Here is a 23,320-nt window from a genome sequence, read left to right on the forward strand (position 1 = left end):
TGGCAGCCCAATAGTTGAGTAAATTGCTAGGCCATTCCTCATCTGTAAAAGACAGAGGACTTCTGTATCCAGGGATACTCATGAAGCAACTTGCAAGAATATTAAATTAATAAAAATAAAATAGAAAGGAAAACAAAGGATAGCGAAGAAAGAAGAAAGGAGATAAAGATAGAGAAAAAGTTAGGGAGACTGACAAGAAAGAAGGGAGAGGAGGAAAATGAACAGGGCAGTTTTACAGGCGGCTTTTGCTGGACTTAAGCTGAAACCTCAACTCTACAACTCCCCTAAATTCCAGTGATGGCAAAAGAAGGGTCAGATCTAAATGCCTGGGTTTGAACCCACTCCTACAGTTGTGGACTTGGTTTAGATGTGAAACAGATCTAATCAAATTTCCACCATTCAAGATGGTTGCTGTTCATCTGACCAGGTTACTTCTACCCAGTGTCACTTGGGGGCTGATCCAAAGCCCATTCAAGTCAATAGGAAGACACTATCTGCAATGGGCTTTGGATCAGGCACTATCTGAGCTGCATTCCCAATGTTTGCTTTGCTCTCTGATGCAGGTTTTAAAGCTTCGAGAAACATGGATTCTTTATTATGACACAAACAGAAATAAATCTCACCTCTAAATTAGCTAAATTAAACATGTTATTGCCAAGCACCATGATGCATAGGGATATTATTCAATACACTTTCCACTGGAGCCAAGGACTAGGTTCATGTTTTATGGCTACTTCATGGGTAATTAGCAATGAAATGAAAGCAAATGAAAGGAGCAAAAAGGTTCCAGTTTAAGACTCAATTAAAATGAGCCATTTAATACACTAAAAGCTACTTTGTACTGTATTGTTAGTCCACAATGTCAACTGCTGCCTGTGCCATTAAATAAATTAAATGTATTGAGTTTCAGTAAAAGCTTGCTGGTTATTCAGAAACGATCTCTGCAGTTCTGCGAGATCAACCCTCCATTACAGTTGCATGGAAAATGAGGTTAAGGGAAGCTTTCCTGTTTTACACTCCTGGCATTTCAACGTGAGTTTTGGGTTCTAAAGAACTTGAAACTCAAAGTGACACTCAGCTGAAACCTGTGAGATTCAGCTGACTTCAAATAAAATCCCCACAAAGCCACATTTGTTTTTTTAATTATCTCACTGACACTGTACAAATCAGGTGTGTGGCCAACTGGGCCTGATTTTATAATGAAAGGTTCATGACTGTTGTGTAGACAAGCTAAACAGATTGGAGATTTTAACCTACATAGAAACCAGAGGTTTGGCCTGCTTTCAGATTCTGTGCCAAACATTTCACAGTGCTCTTTCATGAATATTCATCTTCTTATTTGGCAATTTTTGTCCCCCGCCCCCACGTAGTAATCACTATCGCCAGAGAGAAAATAGCACATACAGCTCTTTCCTGGCAGGATCTGGAAAATTACAGGGATTAATTATTACATGTAAATCAATTGTATTGTTTTACAGCTGGAGTTTATCTCAGTATAATGTTGCTTAACCAAACAACTTGCTAGCATTTTCAGTTTCTTCCTATGGGAGGCCTTTTTAAAAAAAAATTCTGAATCGGTCACAGTGGTGTGCAAAAATATTAATTACTGTTCCATCACAGAGCAGAGAAAAGCACCTAGGGTGCAAAAGCACTGAGGACCACATTTAAGTGGCTGGTTCATGGGTGCACATTAGGGGAGAGCAGGGAGTCCAATTCCACTGTACATTGGGCAGCCAGAATTCTGGCACGTGTCGTTTCTGAGCTCAAGTTTCAGGGGGAGTCAGATCATTACCAGTGACACTAGATACTCCAGAAGAAATGTGACTGAACTAGGTGAAACTATAACCTTAGCCCCCGTCTATGAAAGAAGATGGCCAGTAGGTGCTCAGGTGCTACACCCTTTCAAAGTGGGTAGCAGTTGGTGATTCCGTGTATGGTCCCATACGGCCCTAAAGGAAATGGGCCAAATTCATCCCTGATGTAACTTCATTGGCATTAGTAGAGACTGAGAATAAGGACCTTAAATTGCAAAACATATTACTGAGTCACAGTATTATGATCCAGGGAAAATAGTATTCCTATCAATATTATTTGATTTAATACTGGAATATAATTTTTAATGTCACACATACCCCATCACACCTTTTCATGATGTTTTGTGTGGAGCCAGTTTGGTGACCACTTCCATGGCAGCTTTCTCCCTGGACTCCACTTAGGGAGCTATGTATCTTTTCTGTCTCCATTGCTACAAATGCCATCCTTCAGATGTAACCAAGAGAGATTCTGTATGGATGTCAAAACAAAAAGTGGGGTGATCAGGGGTGGTAGGAAGGAAGTTGGGGGACTGCTCTTCTCTCAATATTCTTTTAAATATTTGATATGATTTCCTACTACTTGGCTGCACAGTGTGTGTTTTTAAAATTTGCTTTCTCCCTCTCCCTTCCGGCACGGGAGGGGAAGGGGAGCCACCCAGGAGATTGATTTTCCTTCCAATGAGACGGATAGGGACTCCCAGCTGCAACTGCTTTTCCTCCCCCACCACATGCTTCTGATGTTCCACCTACTGGTAGGCAGATTTGGAACCCCAGCACCCTCCTATCTAGGTACCAGCTCCTACTGCCACCCCCACCTCAGAGTCCCCTGCCTGGCAAATCCTCAGTTCATCAGCTAGTAAGGAAACAGGAGAAAGGGGAACTGATCATTGGCAAGCCCGCCCGAGGAAGAGAAGGAATACTTCCTCTGAGTTTAGCAGGAGAATCAGAGCTGTGCTCCCCCTTTACCTTAACCTCGTTTTCCAAGCCCCCTCCAGCTCACCAGCATAGACCCTTAGGGAATGTGGACCTTTATATGTTAAAAAATGTAAAATGCAGGTTGAATGTCCTGTACTAAACTGACTTTACTACATGCAATGCCCACGCTGGTCAGCAATTGAGAAGAGGAGCTAGGAAAAGGCTAGGTTCTAAAGGCATTTGACCTACTGCTTAAGTGAGCACACAAGAGCTGCTGCCTGCTGAAGGAACAACCAGGAAATACGCCAAGGGGAGGAGGCATGAAACAAAAGAAAAAATGGGCTTTGCTAGTAGATCAAGCTGATTGAGCTGATTAATTGCCACCCACACAAGTATGTGTTGCTGCTGTGTATTTAGTACTCTGCCAACAAGAAGAATTTGGGATTCCTCACCATTGCTCAGTCTACAACCTGGAAATCAGTCACCACCAGACAAACAATAAACATCATAGGAAAGAGAAGATAAACAATCCTGAAGAGCTTTAGTGTGCAATGTGTTGTCCCCTGCCACCTGGCAAGTATTTGTGGGGAGGGAGATTCTGAACCCCTGTTTACAAAGCTCAGTCTTTCCTTAAACCTTTTCTCCTGCTATAGACAGATTCTATTGCAGCACCTAAGTGCCAGCTAAAGAGGCCTGGGGCTATACGTGTGTGTATTCTGATAAGACTCCTAATTGGACAGTTCAGAAATATATGCATTCAATTTGAAAAGCTGATATGGGGAAAGACGTAGGAGAAACAGAAAAAGGGGAGAGATGTACTTGAGAGCATGGGATTATTTGGGGGGTGGATTAATTTTAAGTAAATATAGATTGTGTGTAGACTCTTTGGGGCTGGGGCTGGGACTCTCTGTTCTGTGGTTGTACAGTGCCTAGCACAGGGGTAGGCAACCTATGGCACGGGTGCCGAAGGTGGCACACAAGCTGATTTTCAGTGTCACTCACACTGCCCGGGTCCTGGCCACCAGTCCAGGGGGGCTCCGCATTTTAATTTAATTTTAAATGAAGCTTCTTAAACATGTTTAAAGCTTTATTTACTTTACATGCAACAATAGTTTAGTTATATATTATAGATTTATAGAAAGAGACCTTCTAAAAACATTAAAATTTGCACTGGCACGCAAAACCTTAAATTTGAGTGAATAAATGAAGACGTGGCGCACCACTTCCAAAAGGTTACCGATCCCTGGCCTAGCACAATGGCCTGCTGGTCCACAATGAGGACTCCTAAGCACTACAAAAATACAAATAAATAATAATCACATAATTCACTACAAATAACGTGACAAATGTACGTGATTTTTTGTCAACATTCACTGCTCAAACTTATTCACTGAATAATTTTGGCAAGTAATTCTTGGCCTGTAGAATACATCTGAGTAGCCAATGTTTGCATGATGTGCTGTCATTCCTTTTTAACCTCTTTGTCTGGGTAGAAGGCAAGGTACTAATCACCTACCGGTTAACATATGCTCTAGGTGGTCAGAGGCTTGGGTGAATTTTCTCTCTGGGATTCTGTTTGATTATTTTCCCTAGCTAACAAATCTTAAAAATAGTGACAGTGTGTCACAGTTCTATATGCCTCTGGGTTGGTTAGTGCTATGGCACAGGCCTGTGTGATGCATCTAATACCAGTGATCAATGTAGTGATTCTACTACTGTTATCACTAGCTGCCAGCTAGCCTCCTTTAGGTGAAAAGGAGGCCCAGTGCATAAGTCTTCCCTACTGATGCCTCTCTTCACAGGCAAGACCCTTGCAATATCTCCTGAGTTGTATCAACCAGTAACTGGGTCCTTGCATGCCCAATCCTGACAAATTCTGCAAGGGATCTTGGAGCAGCCTGGGGCCCCAGAGGAGTAGTGAACAGGCCCAGCAGTGTCTGGAACACACCTTGATACTCCCTGATCCAGGTCCCTAGCTCTCAGGTCAGTAGTGAAGTCCTCAGTGGTTTCTATGGCGAACGAGAGAGTTACACACTACAACAGTGTAGCAAGCAGATGCAAGCACAGCAGTTGTCTACTACTGTAGAGAGCACATGGAATGATTCCACCTTGACATCCATAGACTGCACCCTAACTCCTGCCAGTCTTCTTCTGAATACATGCCACTGGAGCACAGGTGAATGGGTAAAAGTGTGGCTCGTGCAATGCAAGCCATTAGCACTGAAAACAATTCCTGAGTGGGTTCTGAGGACTGATGAAAGATTTACAGTGATGGGCAAGTGGCAAAAGCAATAGGTCTGGTGATGCTGGTGGTTGTAGTCGCAGATCTGCATAAAAGGGAGCTCATGACACCAAATCCTAACAATCCATGAATCTATTAGAAGTGATGTGACAATTCCTACCATGAGCCAAACTGAGAGAAGCACAGCACTTGTTGTAAGAGAACTGGCCGGGTATAGGGTTGACATTGCCGCACTGAGGGTAACCAGACTCTGACAAAGGGCAACTCACAGAGATCAGTGCAGGTACACATTCTTCTGGCAAGGTCACCCATCCTCAGAACCACAACAAATTAGTGTTAGTTTTGCCATTAGCAATGCCAGTGCTTCCGAGCTCAAGAGTCTACCCAAAGGCATATCTGATCATCCTATGGTTGCCATTGAAACACAAGCAGTATGTTACCTTCATCAGCACTTCTGCTCCTCCTGTGACAAATACCAGCAGTGGAAAAAAATTCTACAGTGACTTAGAAAAAACTCATCAGTACCAAATAAACTGATCATAGGGGACTTTAATGCAAGGGTTGGAAGTAATGTGGTAATCTGGAAGCCTGCCATTGGACAGCATGGAACTGGGAAAGAATAGCAATAGACCCTGGTACTTAGTGAGTGTATCAAAGCAGCAGTTAGCGATCACAAATACCTTTTCTCCCACTTATCAAACAAGAAAGTAATGTTTATGGATGCACTCATGATCCAAACAATGGCATCTTACCAACTATATCATCGTCCAGCAGCGAGATCTACAGGATGTACAAATCACTGCTGCCCTGTGCAGGACAGGCTGCTGGATGAGCCATCGCATGATCTGCTCCATCGCATGATCCACTCCAAACTACTATTGGTAATCCGAGCAGATGCAATGCAAGTTGTCATCTAAACCAGACAATTTAACATAAAGCAACTACAAGATGAAGTTACATGAGTGTAGCTCTGTAATAACATTACCACAGCTTTGTCTGTCCCCACTGACTTGACTACTAATGCCAAGGTAAACAGTGAATAATAGAATCATAAAAGATTAGGGTTGGAAGAGACTCAGGAGGTCGTTTAGTCCAACCCCATACTCAAAGCAGGACCAACACCAACGAAATCATCCCAAACAGGGCTTTGTCAAGCCAGACCTTAAAAACCTCTAAGGATGGAGATTCCACCACCTCCCTAGATAACCCATTCCAGTGCTTCACCACCCTCCTAGTGAAATAGTTTTTCCTAATATCCAACCTAGACCTCCCCCACTGCAACTTGAGACCATTGCTCCTTGTTCTTTCACCTGCCACCACTGAGAACAGACTAGTTCCATCCTCTTTGGTAGTTGAAGACTGCTATCAAATCCCTCCTCACTCTGCAGAAAAGATGACTAAATAAGCCCAGTTCTCTCAGACTTTTCTCACAAGTCATGTGCCACAGCCCCCTAATCATTTTTGTCACCTCGCACTGGACTCTCTCCAATTTGTTCACATCCTTTCTGTAGTAGGGGGCCCAAAACTGGACACAATACTCCAGATGTGGCCTCATTGGTGCCAAATAAACGGAAATAATCACTTCCCTCGATCTGCTGGCAATGCTCCTACTAATGCAGCCCAATATTCAGTTAGGCTTCTAGGCAACAAGGGCACATTGTTGACTCATATCCAGCTTCTCAACCACTGCAATACCCAAGTCCTTTTTTGAAGAACTGCTGCTTAGCCAGTCAGTTCCCAACCTGTATCAGTGCATGGGATTCTTCTGTCCTAAGTGCAGGACTCTGCACTTGTCCTTGTTGAACCTCAGATTTCTTTTGGTCCAATCTTCCAATTTGTCTAGGTCACTCTGGACCCTATCCCTACCCTCCAGCATATCTACCTCTCCCCCCAGCTTAGTGTCATCTGCAAACTTGCTGAGGGTGGAATCCATCCCATCATCCAGATCATTAATGAAGATGTTGAACAAAACAGGCCTCAGGACTGACTGCTGGGGCACTCCACTTGATACCAGATGCCAACTAGACATCAAGCCATTGCTCACTACCTGTTGAGCCCAACGATCTAGCCAGCTTTCTATCCACATTATAGTCCATTCCTCCAATCCATACTTTAACTTGCTGGCAAGAATGCTGTGGGAGACCATATCAAAAGCTTTGTTAAATTCAAGGTATATCACATCCACCGCTTTTCCCATATCCACAAAGCCAGTTGTCTCATCATAGAAGGCAATCAGGTTGATCAGGCATGACTTGCCCTTGATGAATCAATGTTAACTGTTCCTGGATCACCTCACTGTCCTCCAAGTGCTTCAAAATGGGCAAATTTTTCATGATATGGTATATTAAGCTTCTCTCACCACCTTGGGTACAGCAAAACGCAGTCACCAAGATTGGTTTAATGAGGATGATCCAGAAATTCAGCAGCTACTCACTAAAATATATGAGATGCATCATCAAATTCTTGTATCCCACCTCCCTATCAGCACAGTTATAACATACAAGAATCTGTGTCATGACATCCAATCTAAGATTAGAGACATGCAGGATCAATAGTGGAATGCCAAGGCAGATGAAATCCCAGACTATTCTGATAGTCATGTGACCAAAGACTTCTGTGCTGCTTTGAAAGAAGTTTATGGTCCTACACATGCCATGAGAGAGTGTCTTTGAAGGGTGCAGATAGCCTAACAGTGATCACTGACAAAAGAGAAATCCTTCAGAGGTGGCAACATCATTTCAGTAAGCTTCTGCACACACAATCCAACATCACAGATGAGGCACTAGTAAGACTAGTGGATCAGCCAACATATATTGACAACATGGATAAAGTCCCATTTCCTTGATGAAGTCAGCACTGCAATCAGTGCCATGAAGAACTGCAGGGCTCCCAGATCTGAAGGCATTCCTGCAGAAATAGTCAAGTATGGAGGTAAGATCCTGCTGAGGTGACTGCGTGGACTATTTCTCAATATATGGAGTACTGAAGACGTACCACAGAACTTCAAAGATACCACTATTGTCACCATGTATGAGAGGAAAGGTGAAATGTCAGACTGTGGTAACTATCATGGTATCTTGTTACTCTCCCACTGGAAAGGTTCTGACTAGAGTACTTTTCGATCATCTTCTATACAACATGGCTAATCATGCTACCTAAGTCACAATATGGTTTTAGACCAACACAAGGAATGGCAGACATTCTTGGAGATGTATCAGCAGAAGTGTTGTAAGCAAGACATGAGAAATAATTCTTTCACTCTACTGTGTATTGATAAGGCCTCAACAAGAGTATTGTGTCCAGTTCTGGGGGCCCACATTTCATGAAAGGTGGACAAATTGGAGAAAGTCCAGAGGAGAGCAACAAAATTATTAAAGGTCTAGAAAACATGACCTATGAGGAAAGACTGAAAAACTGGATTTGCTTAGGCTGGAGAAGAGAAGACTGAGGGGCGACAGTTTTCTAGTCATAAAAGATTGTTACAAGGAGGAGGGTGAAAAAGTATTGTCCTTAACCTCTGAGGAGAGGACAAGCAGTAATGGGCTTAAATTGTAGTGAGGGAGGTTCAGGTTGAACATTAGGAAAAACTTCCTTTAAGGGTAGTTAAGCTCTGGAACAAATTGCCTAGGGAGGTGGTGGAATCTCTGTCATCGGAAGTGTGACTGTGCACCCCATAAGGCTTCATGGAAATATGCTTATGAACGTATAATATTCCAGTTATGTCATAGTTTTATATGCCACATATGCCACATATGCCACATAACATATCTCTGTAAAGGTTATGATCTACTGAATCTATTCCTCCTATTTGTATGCATGTGTCATTTTTGTATTTGAAGTTATGAATATTGGCTGTGTACTTGCTATAGTCTGTTAGTCTATAAGGTGCCACAGGATTCTTTGCTGCTTCTACAGAACCAGACTAACATGGCTACCCCTCTGATGCTTGATTTCTAAATAGCCTTAGTAAAGCATTTGGTCAGCTTCTTGAGAAAGGAATGTGCAAATTAAGTCCCCAATCAAGAAACACTTCAAGGACAGCTCCAATCCACATAAGAAGTCTACTTGAGTAGCATGTAAACAATGGCTGCTGCCTGTAAAAACTGAGTCATGCACAGGGGCGGCTCTAGACCCCAGCGCGCCAAGCAGGCGCGTGGGGCGGCCCTTTCCCGGGGGGGGGCGGCATTTGGCTCCGGGGGACCTGCCGCCGGCATGCCGGCGTGGGGCCGGTCCACTGGAGCCCGGGACGAGCGGACCTGCCGCAGGCATGACTGCGGCGGGTCCCCTCTTCCCGCAGCTCCAATTGAGCTCCCGCCGGCATGCCTGCGGCCGGTCCACCGGAGCCGCGGGACCACGGCACCCGCCGCAGTCATGCCTGCGGCAGGTCCGCTCGTCCCGGGCTCCAGTGGACCTGCCGCAGGCATGCCGGCGGGAGCTCAACCGGAGCCGCGGGAAGAGGGGACCCGCCGAGGGACCGGGGAAGGGCGGCGCAGCGCACCGCGCTGCTTGGGGCAGCCTACTTTCTAGAGCCGCCCCTGGTCATGCATGGACATGTGACTTGCCCATGTGACTCCAAAAGTCCATCTTGCAGCTGGACTTTGCATAGGAGAGAGGAAGGGATCTCCACCCACAAGAGAAAGTCTATTTAAACCCCTGGGAGACCCCTCCATGTAGTCTTCAGCTGGCTCAAGAGATAGCCTCTCCATTCCAAGGATACCTGAAAGAAACTGAAATAAAGGACAGTAACTACAGGGGGTGAGAGTGATTGCTGAACCCAGACTAGAAGGAGACTAGTCTATAAAAGGAAGCTTACTGGAACACCACTGAGGGTGAGGTTTTATTTGTATTCAGTTTTTTACTGTATTAGTCTCAGACTTGTGTGTTTTGTTTTATTTTACTTAGTAATTCACTTTGTTCTGTCTGTTACTACTTGGAACCACTTAAATCCTACTTTCTGTACTTAATAAAATCACTTTTTACTTATTAATTAACCCAGAGTATGTATTAATACCGGGGGAGGGGGGCAAACAGCTGTGCGTCTCTCTCTCTATCAGTATTATAGATGGTGAATAATTTATGAGTTTACCCTGTAGAAGCTTTATCCAGGGTTTGGATCCCACTGGCAGTTGGGCATCTGAGTGTTAAAGACAGGAACGCTTCTTAAGCTGCTTTCAGTTAAGTCTGCAGCTTTGGGGCATGTGGTTCAGACTGGCGTGTCTGGCTCAGCAAGACAGAGTGCTGGAGTCTCAAGCTAGCAGGGAAAGCAGGGGCAGAAGTAGTCTTGGCACATCATTTGGCAGTTCCCAAGGGGGTTTCTGTGATCCAACCCATCACAGGAGGTTTTAAAGAAAAGGTTAGACAAGCACCTGTCAGGAATGGCCTAGTTATTAGTCCTGCCTTGAATGCAAGGGACTGGACTAGATGACCTACTGAGGTCCCTTTCAGTCCTACACTTCTATGAGTCTATGGTTTGTTGCCTATCAGACACAGGAGAAATTCAGAGAACAGCAACAGGACCTTTAAAGGTCTTTATTGACCTAGGGCATTTGAAATGGTCAGTAGACTTGGGCTTTGGCAATTACTACACAAGTTTGGTTGTCCAGAAAAATTCATCAATATTCTGAGGCTGTTTCATCATGGAATGCTCAGAAAAGTCTGCCCAAATGGTGTTCTGTCTGACCCATTTCCTATCACTGATGGCATTAAGCAGTGCTGCATAATCAGTCCACTCTTGTTTAATCTCATCTATGCAGCAAAGCTTGACAAGACACCTGAATGACAGTATCAGGATACAAATTCCGATCCTTTTGAAATTTATTTAACCTGAACAGGCTATGCTCCTCCATGAAGGCCTTTGAGACAATTGTTCATGAGCTGCTACATGCCGATGACTGTACTCTAGAGGCACAGCCTGTAGAAGATATACAATTGATTACAGAGTCTGCAGAAAGGTATGGGCTGACAATCTATCTGGAAATGACAGAGGTCTTGTATCAGCCTACATGAGGGAAATGCCACACAAAACAAAGAGTCACTATCAGCAACACGCAGCTGAATGCAGTTCCAGACTTCTATCATCTTGGTAGCATATTGCCAAATTATGTTACTATAGACAAGGCACTGACAAGTCGTATCTACACAACCAGTTCATCACTTGGCAGACTATCAGGCAGAGTCTGGCAGCAACATGGTATTAAGCAGCAAACCAAACTAAAAGTCTACAAAGCAATTGTGCTAGTTCAACTCGTTGTATAGGTGAGAGGCTTGGACCTGATGCAGGCATCACATTAAGCATTCAGATAAATTCCATCTACGACATCTGCATGCCATGCTCTGCATCAAATGGCAGGCTACAGTTACCAGTAATGAGGAATGTAGTCATTCCACAGGGATTGAAGCCATGCTTAGGTCACGACAATTACGTCAGGCTACACACGTGTTGAGGATGGACAACACCAAAATGCCAAAACTGTTGCTGTATGGCAAAGTGCAAGTGGGCAACCTCATACGAGGCAACCAGAAGAAATGCTTCAAGAACACACTGAAGCATAACATGAAACTGTGCAAGATTGATGTTGACAGCTGGGAGTTGTCAGCAACAGATAGATCATGCTGGCAAGCAGTTGTCAATGATGGAGTTACCCAATCCAAGAGTTTAGGATATTAGGCACACAGGCTGAGTCAAACAGCATCAGATTCATCAGGCACAGACTGTAATCCCTTCCTCAGCATCAAGCTACCTATGCACTTTGTGCAGAAAGGAGTGGCACTCGTGCATTGGTCTTTTTAATCACAACCATACTCAAGATGTAAAACTGTCATCAGTGTCATCGTCAGTCATGAAAGACAACCACCACCAGCATGTGCCTCAGACATTTTATAAGGTTCAGTTTTGGTATGTCCTGACCTGCAATATTTTTCATCATTGTGAACTCATTTTTTCTCGACTTAATGAAGTCTTTGGGCTACATAGTGCCTTTTAATGCCACAGTCTACGTTACAGGGGAACAAGGGGTTATGGACTTCTGACAGATCCCAGAGGCAGACAGGCTGCCTTAGTACTAAGAACATAAGAACAACCCTACTGGGTCAGACCAAAGGTCCAGCTAGCCTACTATCCTGTCTTCCGACAGTGGCCAGTGCCAAGTGCCCCAGAAGGAATGAACAGAACAGCTAATAATCAAGTGATCCATCTCCTATCGCCCATTCCCAGCTTCTGGCAAACAGAGGCTAGGGACACCATTCCTGCTCAGATACCCTGGTGATTTGTGCAGATGATAGATTAGGATAGCCTGTTGGGGTACAGTGGAACTGCTACATCCCTTTACAGGGTTCAGCATACCTGTTTGCTCTAGTTCAGTCATTGCAGGCCCACGCACATTTTTCCTCACTCTTTGGAAGTCCAGTGCCACCCGCAGGGCTATCACTTCCCTTGCTGAGCCTGTCGACCTCTTCTTCTGTGAACCTGCACAGCATCAACCACATTCTAGCGCCTTGTGTATGAAAGGAAAGTTAAATGCATGTAAAAGCTTACATGTGACAAAAAGAGAAACTTAACTATGAGCAGACAACTATATGCCCAGCCAGCTATCAAGGCTCTAGAGGAGTGAAGAGATGAGGAACAGTAGTATGCTGAATGGTTCTCCAATAAATCTAGCCTGTTCACACAAAAAAAAAAATTACTCAGGGAATTAAGAGCACTTTGTGTGATGCTGCTTCAGTTCTTTATCTGGGCTGGGAAACTTAGTGATCGTGGCTTTCCCAGCTGAAAATAGGTGTCTATTGTTTTCATTTTTGGTAAGAAGCCAACATGTCAAATAAGCTCATTGTGAAATCATTATAGTGAATTATATGGCAAAAATACACCTAAATGCTCACACACTGCCAGAAATTCAACTGCACCTATTTTCAATGGGGATAAGGGGAAATATCTTTGCTCATATGGCAATAGATACACAAACCTGCATGAAGTTAGGTTTGGAGGGGTTGGTTCCAAATACTAGACAATGGGTTTATCTCATTTTCAGAACCTGAAATACCCTGGAAAACACTTACACATGACAGGCAAATCCCATTAAATAATATTAAAGAATTAGCACATGAGGCATAGCCCACTGAAGTCAGAGAATCTTTGGGCATTGGAACTGGGCCGTATATAGCCCTCTTCGTCCACAGATCTCAAAGTGCTTACAATTGCAGGTAAGCATTACCATTTCCACCTTCCACATACAGAAAGATCGAGCGACTTGCCAGAGAGAAAATAGCAATTCAGTGGTTAAGCCAGGAATAGAATCTAGATCTAGTGAGTCCAATGCCTTATCCCCTAACCCCTCCTGCCAAATCAATGACAAATTTCCTATAGATGCCAACTGGAGGAGGATCGGGTGCTATATAAGCCACTCACATTGCAGTACCAGTGCATTAAGTTCGGATGGGATAGCCTTTGGCTCCTGGACAGGCTTGGCCCTCTGTGCCGCTACATTTCTCCCATGCTAAATTATCCTTCCAGAAGCACAACCCCTTTATGCCTGCTATACATAAGTGTGACATATGTATCTTTACAATGTATGTACTGTGGGTTATAGCACCTTACTAACATTTCTGATCACATACAATATGTTAGGCATGCTATCCAAGTTTCTTTTCAAGCACTTGAGAATGTTTCTCCCCAGGAAGTATGTGTTTAGCTTGTTTAAATTCAAGAGTGAGTGAGTGTGTGTGTGTGTGAGAGAGAGAGAGAATCCTTAATGTACATTTGTGTGTTCCAACTAACATATAGTTGGAACACAAAGTGTTGTGAAAGGCTGCACTTCTGAGGGAGCAGATGTAATTAAAACTCTTGCAATCAGTTTCCCAGCTCTTTAATGATGAAAAATAAATTTCATTTAGGTGACAGCAATCTGTTTCCTGCAACTGCATTGATGTCTTCCTCTAAAGCAAAACGGGATAAAATAAAAACAATTTTAAAAGGAGAAAGGTAGAGATAGATATTTAAAAAGGCCTAGAAGGTTTTTGCCTCTCCTTCCACAAGCATCCTACTGCCAATGCTTCCTTCCTGTTCAAGGCTCACCTTAGCAAATATTCTATTGCTTCTGCTATTCTTCTGACAGCAGGCCAGAGGAAGGGTCCGTCTCCTCCAGGGTGGCGGGTTGTTGGCTCTCATGGACCAAAATAGTAACTTGTTGGACTCACACAAAAGAAAGAAAACATCCTTGCATCCTGTCCTGCTGCCAGCTTTCAAAAGGTAATTAAACTTCCCCCCTCTTCAAAGAGTGGAGGTCTCCAGGACCATGGAGTTTGGGCTCTGAAGTTGTCAAACAACAGGGGGTTGCTTAAGCTTTGATTGACCTTTCTGAAGACCTACACGCAATTTAATTGGAGGCCTCTTTAGTAGAGACACAAAAGTCCCATTATCTGCTTCCCGTTGTCTTGATTGCTTCGGGTAATGTGGTGCTCAGAGCTAGCCATTCAAGGCAGAATAAGGTTCATGTTCATCTGTACCTTAAAAACATGCAGAAAGCATTTCTAGTGAAAAGAAAGGTATTGCTTTGCCAAACTTATTTGCATCTTAATCACTTTAATTTTGGATCTCTTTTCCTCTACTCTGTCCTCCTCGTATAACATGTGTTTGTTCCTGTTCCTTAGATAGTTGTGGTAACCAGCTCTGGAAAGGTCTGATCCTGTTCCCAAGTATGGGGACAAATTCTCAGCTGATCAGAGCACCTGTTCTACACCTAGGGGCCCCTTTAAAGTGTGACATTTGGTACTGCTCCCCCCCACAGAGTCATTTGCCAGTGAGGACCTGCCACTGCACATTCCAGTCACACCTGACCCCTCTCTGCTCTTTACACTGAGGGGTACTGAGGGAGTATGTAGGATCAGTGGTTTGAGCATTGGCTTGCTAAACCCAGGGTTGAGAGTTCAATCCTTGAGGGGGCCACTTAGGGATCAGGGCAAAAAATTGGTCCTGCTAGTGAAGGCAGGGGACTGGACTTGATGACCTTTCAAGGTCCCTTCCAGTTCTAGGAGATTGGTATATCTCCAATTATTTAAAAAAAAAAATTCTAAGCCAGTGCTACGTCAACTGAGTACTCCCCTACCCCAAGGGTATCCCTCAGTAGGGAAATCTTGCTTTGCTGTCCATTTGAGATGTCAAAAGCAGCACAAAGGGGTAGGTTTGCAGCTCAAAACCTGCTCCATGGTTTGATTGTTTTGTTTTTACTACAGCTTTAGTAATGACTACAATAAACATGACATGACAGTGGGCACTTTGAAAAGTACCACTGATGCCACTTATAGAAAACATCCTTACAAAAACCACTCAGAAGTTCTGCTGTCCCACAGTGCTTTGTTCTGTGTTCTCAGAACAGTGGTTGTACACTTGGAAGGCAGAACAAGTATGATGTGATGTGAAAATTATTAAAGTAAATATGTATTGTTAATTATCAAGTCATAAAGTAAAGAGCTGCCTGATAAACCACACAGCTGTGCACACACTGAGTGCATAGTCTGAAAGATACTGCTGCACTGATATTCCAGTAACATGCAATCTGGCGCCCAGATTCTACTCTCATTAACTCTGACTCCCATGGAATAACCGGAGATCATCACCAGTATAACAGATAACAGAGCCAAATCCCATCCATGGAAAACCCTATTCAAGCTTCTATCCTGTTATGTAAGTGATAGGCAGAGTTCGCTTTCCTCTTGCCCTGCAGAATGGGCAGGGGGGTTGGAAGTCAGGAATCAGAGCTCTCAGAGATTGGCTAAAGCCAGTCATGACTCTTGGATTCTTGCAGCTTTCTCTTCTCCTTAGCAGCACAACTCTGGGCAGTGCTTCCCCAAGAACCCCAAGAACCCACACTAAGAGAGATGTTCTGTGGCATGGAGAGCCTCTGTGCAAAAAGTAATTTGGCCTCTTTGGAGCAGATTCTGCATTAGTTTCAGGGTATGCAATGTGTGTACTGTGCATCCCTCTGCTGACCCCATCCCCTCCCCACCCCTGGATCCCAGACTCCAAGGAGGGAGAGGAAGAAAATGCACAGGAGGACATGGTGCTAGGCACTGTAGCTAAGGAGAAAAAGAAAGTTCCCTAATTTGCTTTCTCTTAAGATGAACATTATGAATGAAGCTAAATCAAGTGGGAATATCAAAACAGGAACCAAAGATCTTTCCCATCATCCTCAATGATTTCCCATCATTCTCTGCCTTGCCCCCACTACCGTCCTTTGTAATAAGAGACCACAGGTAAAATGTTTATAGGTGCCTAAATCACACTCACTTTTAATGGATTTACACTCCTAAATTACTCAGGTGTTTTGGAAATGTCACCTGGCTTCTTGGTAGAGGAAATGGGAGTTGGAAGAGAGGCCAAACAAATACAATGTAGGAAAATAGTGAGCCAGATCCTCAGATGGTGTAAATGAGCATAGCTCCATTGACTTCACTGGGACTTTAATTTACACCAGCTAAAGATATGACCCAGCAGAGAGAACTGCCTATTTCTATCTTTTCCAGAATCTCATGAGAAGGTGCCCAAGAGTTGGTCTGGTTAATTAGTTTGCTTAAATCTAAGTCATAGTAGCAGCACCAAACAGTTGAATCCTTTGCCATCCAGGATTCATCATTGTCATGCACTCGCTTAGTTCATAATCCCCTTTAATGCCTCTGAAATCTGTTTACCAGCTCATCATAACATTTTGCAACTTAAAAAAAAATCATAGTGCAAAGTAATCCATTAAACAATGCCAGCAGTTGGCATCCGCTAGATCAGGGATCGGCAACCTTTCAGAAGTGGTGTGCCGAGTCTTCATTTATTCACTCGAATTTAAGGTTTTGCGTGCCAGTAAAAATTTTAATGTTTTTAGAAGGTCTTTCTATAAGTCTATAATATATAACTAAACTATTGTTGTGTGTAAAGTAAATAAGGCTTTAAAAATGTTTAAGAAGCTTCACTTAAAATTAAATTAAAATGAGGAGCCCCCCGGTCTGGTGGCCAGGACCCGGGCAGCGTGAGTGCCACTGAAAATCAGCTTGTGTGCCACCTTCGGCACCCATGCTATAGGTCGCCTACCCCTGCGCTAGATTGTTTAAAAGGAAAAAAAGGACCTACCTATGTGAATGGTCATGTTCATAGCCCCCTCTCTTACATATGATATTGTATCACTACCTAGTTTTGATTGAGAATATTAATGTTTAAAAGATACATTCTACCATGTAGTCTTGAACATGCACCTGCCTACAATGCAAAATTGAAGAGCCTAATATTTTCTTGATAGCTGGACACCATACTTTCCCTTACCACTAACCTGTTTTTGATACCTGCTACATGGAAGAGCTCAGACAGGGAGAGGAATAAGAGTTCTTGTATCTGGAGATGCTCCTTCCCAATATTACTGCACCATTAACAGCCACCAAAATTCAACATCCAGATGATGGAACTGGAATGAGAACATCAAAATCACACAAAAGAATGCGAGCAGATTGTCAGTAGTAGATGGGATGAGTTGGGGAGACTCCTCACCCTCCTGGAGCACGTACTCTCTCTCTCCTAGTTACTAGGTGGGACAGTGGCACAGAGACCAAGGGATAGAAATCACGCAAATAACGCAACCTGTATTTTAACTGAATCTGGATAACAATCGACTCAAGCTCTGAAAGGCATCAGCTTTGCAGCCTGCCTGGAGAGGACCCATTTTCTATTTCTCTTGTATTCCATTCCCCTTTGGGAAGCTGCAACTGTCATGTACCAATGAAAGTAAATATCTGGAATCTCCTAAAAACGTGATGTTAGAGTGGTCTATGAATGCTGCCTTAGCCTATAACAAGAGACAAACTATCCTGCATAGAAGGGAAAGGAATTTTTCTGCAGACAACGTTCAAAGGCATTGAAAACAAAGAAAAGAGAAAGAAAATAGTACAAATGAGCCAAGATAACAGTGAGCTGAACAAAAATTGTTTAGGAAATGTCATAGGCCAGATCAACCGAAGGTGTAAATCAGCTTAGCTCCACTGAAGTCAATGGAGCTACATCAGTCTACACCAGCTGAGCATCTCTCCCCATAACTCCAGCACTATTTGTTTATTCAGACTTGACACTGAAATTACTAGCAATCAACAAATACTATTGCAATGAATTCTTCCTGAATGGGTTTACCTTAGAAATAAAATACATGAGAATCAGGTGAAGGATTCATTCATTCAGTTTTAAAAAGTAGTTATTTAAAAAAAAAAACAACCAGTCAAGACATGGCTGCTCAAACTACTGGATCTACAGTGACAGACTTAAAATAACTATCAAGAAAAAGGGGTTGAGACAAAGAAAATTATATGTTGGTGTAAATGGATGAAACTCCATTGAAGTCAACACCAGCAGAGAATTTAGCCCATGATACGGTGACAAACCAGCCCAATGGCTGGGATGTCTCTCTACATGTAATGTGTGATGAGACTAAAGGAAGGCTATATTTATCAGATGCTGATAGCACACTGCTGGAACATGAACCAAACCAGTAACTTCTGTCTTTTTGGATTGTGCATGATGGTCAGTATTACTGATTTTTACTTGTCAAATCAACAAGTTCTATTTGTAATATTTCTCTTTAATTAAGTGCTTTTCCCCAAAAGCTATATCATTTATAACCAATTTCCCTTCCTGAAGTTGTGATCTCTTATGACAAGCAGCACTCCCAGCTTTACTGAGATTGTTTCCAAAATTACACTGATACTTCCAGAGTCTCATTTCAGCCTTACTTTAATAACTCACTTAAATGCGAGCAAATCTTAGTCGTCACAAAATGATGCTTGACATCTTCAGGCTTCTCATGCTGAAAAGCTAACGGCTTATTACTCATTTGGTCTCTATGTTTCTCTGATGTGAGATAGCAGTGCCTTCCCACATTTGTTCTATAATTCTCTTGCCTGATAAGCTGAAGTTGGCAGGTCTTTGCAGGAGTTGTACAAGGTAATGAAACAACATGTAGACATCAGTTTGAAAAGGACATGACATATTAATCTTGTCAATCCTGAGTATTGCCTTCAAATCATGTCTGTTACATATAAAACTCCTCGTCCTGTGCAGCTAATTGTGTGTCAGCCAAAGACGTGGTTCTGCAATACTCATATGATCCAGTTATTTACTCAGGGTCTGATTTTTACCTTGGGACAGCTTTTTGAGAAAATGGCTGAATTTAATAAGTCATGCACAGAACTTTTTATAGACTTCCATCATGCCTTTGATTCAGTGCATGGAGGAAGTTTGTGGGATCTAATGAGGTGACTTGGGATCCCTGGAAAGCTAGTGTCTTTGATAGAAGAGTTCTATTATAGAACGGAAAGCTGTGTTTGCATCAATGCCAGATAGGAAACCATGGTTTCCTATCTCCACGGGAGTTTGGAAAGGCTGGGCTCTGTCACTGTTGTTCAACATCAGCATTGATTGGTTGGTAGATGAGCTTGAGGAGACAGCTGTTGAGGGTGTTCAGCTGAACATAATTTTGCTTCAAGATCTTGAATACGCAGATGACATTGTCTTATTGAATCAGTTTGGTGAATCACAGCAGCTGAGGGCCGACCTAGCAGAAGCAGTGTGCATTGGTCCATTTATTAACCTGGCTAAAACAAAGTCCCTGGCCATCATCAAACATCCTCCAGCTCCAGATAACAACCAGCTCAGTACTAACCTGTTTGGACAGGATATCAATCTGGTGGCAGCTGTCAAATATTTGGACAGTGCCATAGACACAGCTGGAAGATCCTCATATAGTAGCAGCAGCCATGTTTCGGGCCTTTCAGCAGCCTTTGTGGGGACACCTTGACATCAGGCGTGCTACAAAGCTGCGGACCTAGAGAAACACAGTTACACCTGTTATACATAGTGAAATATGGGTGCTGAGAAAGGCTGATGAACACTGGATTGATGTTTTCAATTCTCATCCTCTTTGTCAGCTGTTCTGTATCAGGTGGCAAGACAAGATCAGAAATAAGGATATTCAAAAACAAACCCAGCAACCATCTCCATCAACACTGGTTTGGCTTCGGAGGCTTTCTTGGTCTGAACATATTCTAATGGAAGACCAATGCATTCTGAAGCATGTGTACCAAGGAATGCTGCTGCACAAGAGCAGCCAGCAATCACATCAGCGTCAAAAACTTCAATGGTGAGACAGGATTGCAGGTGATGGACTTAAATGGAATATCCAGTCAAATGACCATAAGTACCTTGCCAGAGTTCAATCTGAGAGGTGCTCAGTTTGCAAGGAGGCTACATCCTTTTGGGATTTGCCATGATGATGGTGACAATAATGATGAATTTTTCAAAGGTTGAGCACCTGAAGCTCCCATTGACTTCACCTAGAGCAGTGAGTGTATGAAAAATCAGGCCCTTGGTGCCTGGAAATGTATTCCCCACCAGACCTATACAGGCATTTTCTTAATATATTATCAAAAAATCAATTATCATGGGGATCTTCTGTCTCCATCCCCCTGTATGGTCAGGAGGAGACGGGATCCTTATCTGAAGGTCTGGGTTGAGCTAGAATCATTGAGCAAGGCTCCTCTAGCACTTCCTGATCTTAGCAACATATTAAGGGTTGAGTGAAAAGTTTATTTGGTGACTGGACTATGATTTAGGTTGGTATTTGACTAGAACATCTGTCTCACTGAAGAACACTGATACATTTATCATAAGTATTGCTCTATTCACCTGTCCCTACTGTCACAGTCAAGGGCAACTGCACCTGTATTTCTCCTCAGTGGTCCAGCAAGGGCATCCACCCTCAGCTTCCAGCTCCCTGGTGGTTGCTTTCTGGGTGGAGATCCATGTCTCTTTCGCTTTGGACATGGGTATTCCCAGTCTCCACAGTTCCTTGCCTTCACTACATATTTCCCAGCCAAGACAGTCAGCCCCAACAGACCTGCTTGCTTTCTCTTCAAGGCTGATAGAGTGATTGCTAAGATATAAGTTACCACTCAGTTTTTTCTAGGCAAGCCTACTTTAGTCTGAAGGTAAAAAGCATTACAGAGAAAACAAACAATGGAAGAACATACACACATGATAATAAGCTTACTGGACTTCATCCCAGCTTTCACATAGGATCTGGCAAAAGCAGTCTTTCAACACCCAACCTAGGCTCTTCTTTGTGTTACAAGTTCATCACAGCTTCAGCTCATAACAAGCACTCAGTTTTATGAGGCCTCAGTAGGCCAAGTCCTTCCAATCCTTCTCTAAGAATTGGGGTCCTCTTTGAACCAGGGGTCCTGTCCATCTGCTGGATCAGGAAGCCAACCTAAACTTAGGCTGTTTATCCAAAACCCTGCTTTTTGTCCTTTGGTCTCAGGAGAATCCAGTTTGAACTAGTTATGTGAATCTCTCTGCAGGGGTCTTCGAAGACTGATAAGAGGCATTGGTATGCCCCTCCTTACTACAGAAGGTACATACCATGTAACACCACCACATACACAAATATATTTTAGTACAAAGGTATTAGCCTAATTCAAAAAGGTTTAACTTACTTCCAACAGGGTTGTTCGGGATATGAGAGGATATTGTCAGTCTGTCACACCTACATCTTTTGTTTTTAATGTACCCAAAGTAGGAACCAGGAAAGCACGGGAGGCAGCGTCAAGAAACCTCAAGGAAAGTCTTTTACTTGGGTAACTTTGGGCTCCTCTAAGCAACAAGGGAACCTCAGATTTGGATCAGGCATCTAGATACCAAGGACTATGACATAATGAGCCACATACAAGAGTTTGTTTCTAGTTTAACATCCTAAGTCTGATCTTCCTTCCAGCTTCTATTTAGATTTGATTTGTCTGAGACCAGAGATACTTAATTCATGGAGTTTAGGGATAGAAAGGAACATTAGATTATCTGCTCTGACATCCTGTATATCACAGACTACATTAAAGCACACTAAACAAATGTTAGTGAACACCAGCAGAGTCTACATGGGTCAATTAATGGACAACATGTCAGTGGACTTTAGAAATCACAGCCCCATAATGTGCATTTCCCCCTCCACTGTGACTTCCCACCTCTCTTCCCCACTCCCCCCATGAAGACAAGCCTTTTAAATTGCAGTCAGTAGAGTTAAAACTGGTGTAAGTGAAGGAAAACTTGAGCTCGATGTGTTTGATTCTCCAGAATTTAGAAGGGCTTCTGTTTGCTGCTTTGAGACTGATTTACTCAAACTATTCTTCTACAGCCTGAATGGACATTCCTTGGTACGCAATACTGAAGTTAAAACATACAGCCCTAAAAGCAGGAAGCTGTAAGGCATTCCCAAATCTCAGCTACTGCTTTGGGGTTCCTTTAACCAAGTACCAGCCTTGCCAGTACTCACAGATGACTTGAGTATCACAAATTCTGGGATCTTTTCATATGGCTCATGTGAAATATGGGATTCTTCCCTCCCCCTGGCAGAGAGTGCTGCTCCCATACATGGCCTGATTTGCTGTTAAAGCCTGCAGATGAGCACTGGACAAACTCTGTCTTGGGGGAGGCAGAATGCCATTCATGGAAGAGCATCTGGCTCAGTCTGGCAGAGTGGGGAATGCTAATCAAATGGATACGGGAGGGTGGGAGCCACTTGGTAATCCTGCCATTGTCTCTTTGAAGTTAGATGGAATTCCTCTTTGGAGGGATGAGGTAGGGGGAAAGAGAGGAGATATACTTGCTCTTTCTCTACAAAGAGGGAATGTGCAGTATCCCATCTTCCCCCAATAAGAACAAATGACATTTGTATTTTTAGAAAATCTTTTTGTTATTCCCCTTTCTTCGTGTCAGTCTATCCTTACGTTGTGAGCACTCAGGACAGGGAAGTTCCTGACTCCTTTTTGAGCATCTGTGGAACATCTAGCACATAGTAGGTGCTGCTGTAAATAGTAAGAACAAGCAGAGAGAGAGACCATGCACCCAAATTCAGCCACCTAGCAGCTAGAAGAGAGCACCTGCTCCTAGCAGCCAGGAGAACGAGGAGAACCACAAAGAGACCGATCTGCCCTCATCATCACATCTTGCTCTTGAGTGTAAATCTGAGACTGAAAATCTCATATTTCATATCCAGCCCCAGGTTGTTGAATTGGTGAGGATGGTAATGTTGCAGCACCGTGGGCATGGCACAGCTGCTGGTACCATAACCCCGATTCCCATTCCCTCTATACACAGTGGTGGATTAGCCACTGAGCCAATGAGACCCAGGCCAATTGGGCAGCCCCCAGAAAAATGGGCACCCTGATGTCCCAATCCACTCTGCCCACCCAGCACTCCTGCCAGGGAGCTGGGAAGCCCCCATGCTCTGACCTTGCTCCCCAGCAGAAGAGGGGGGAACTGCAGGTGGAAGAGGTCGGG

General features: G+C 43.5%; 1 long non-coding RNA gene across 2 annotated transcripts in view; it reads right to left on the bottom strand.

Moving 5' to 3' along the window:
• Window positions 1–23,320, bottom strand: part of LOC123364779 — a 124,188-nt gene that overhangs the window by 78,560 nt on the left and 22,308 nt on the right. The window contains exons 2-4 of one of the 2 annotated variants that reach the window (XR_006577278.1): window positions 14,042–14,472; window positions 12,314–12,464; window positions 2,133–2,283 (exon numbers count right to left, since the gene is read on the bottom strand). This is a non-coding gene — a long non-coding RNA (uncharacterized LOC123364779). The remainder of the gene's footprint in view (window positions 1–2,132; window positions 2,284–12,313; window positions 12,465–14,041; window positions 14,473–23,320) is intronic. The other variant, XR_006577279.1, reaches the window with a different exon arrangement.

The sequence above is a fragment of the Mauremys mutica genome, chromosome 2 (genome assembly GCF_020497125.1).
Source record: "Mauremys mutica isolate MM-2020 ecotype Southern chromosome 2, ASM2049712v1, whole genome shotgun sequence".
Taxonomy (NCBI): Eukaryota; Metazoa; Chordata; order Testudines; family Geoemydidae; genus Mauremys; species Mauremys mutica.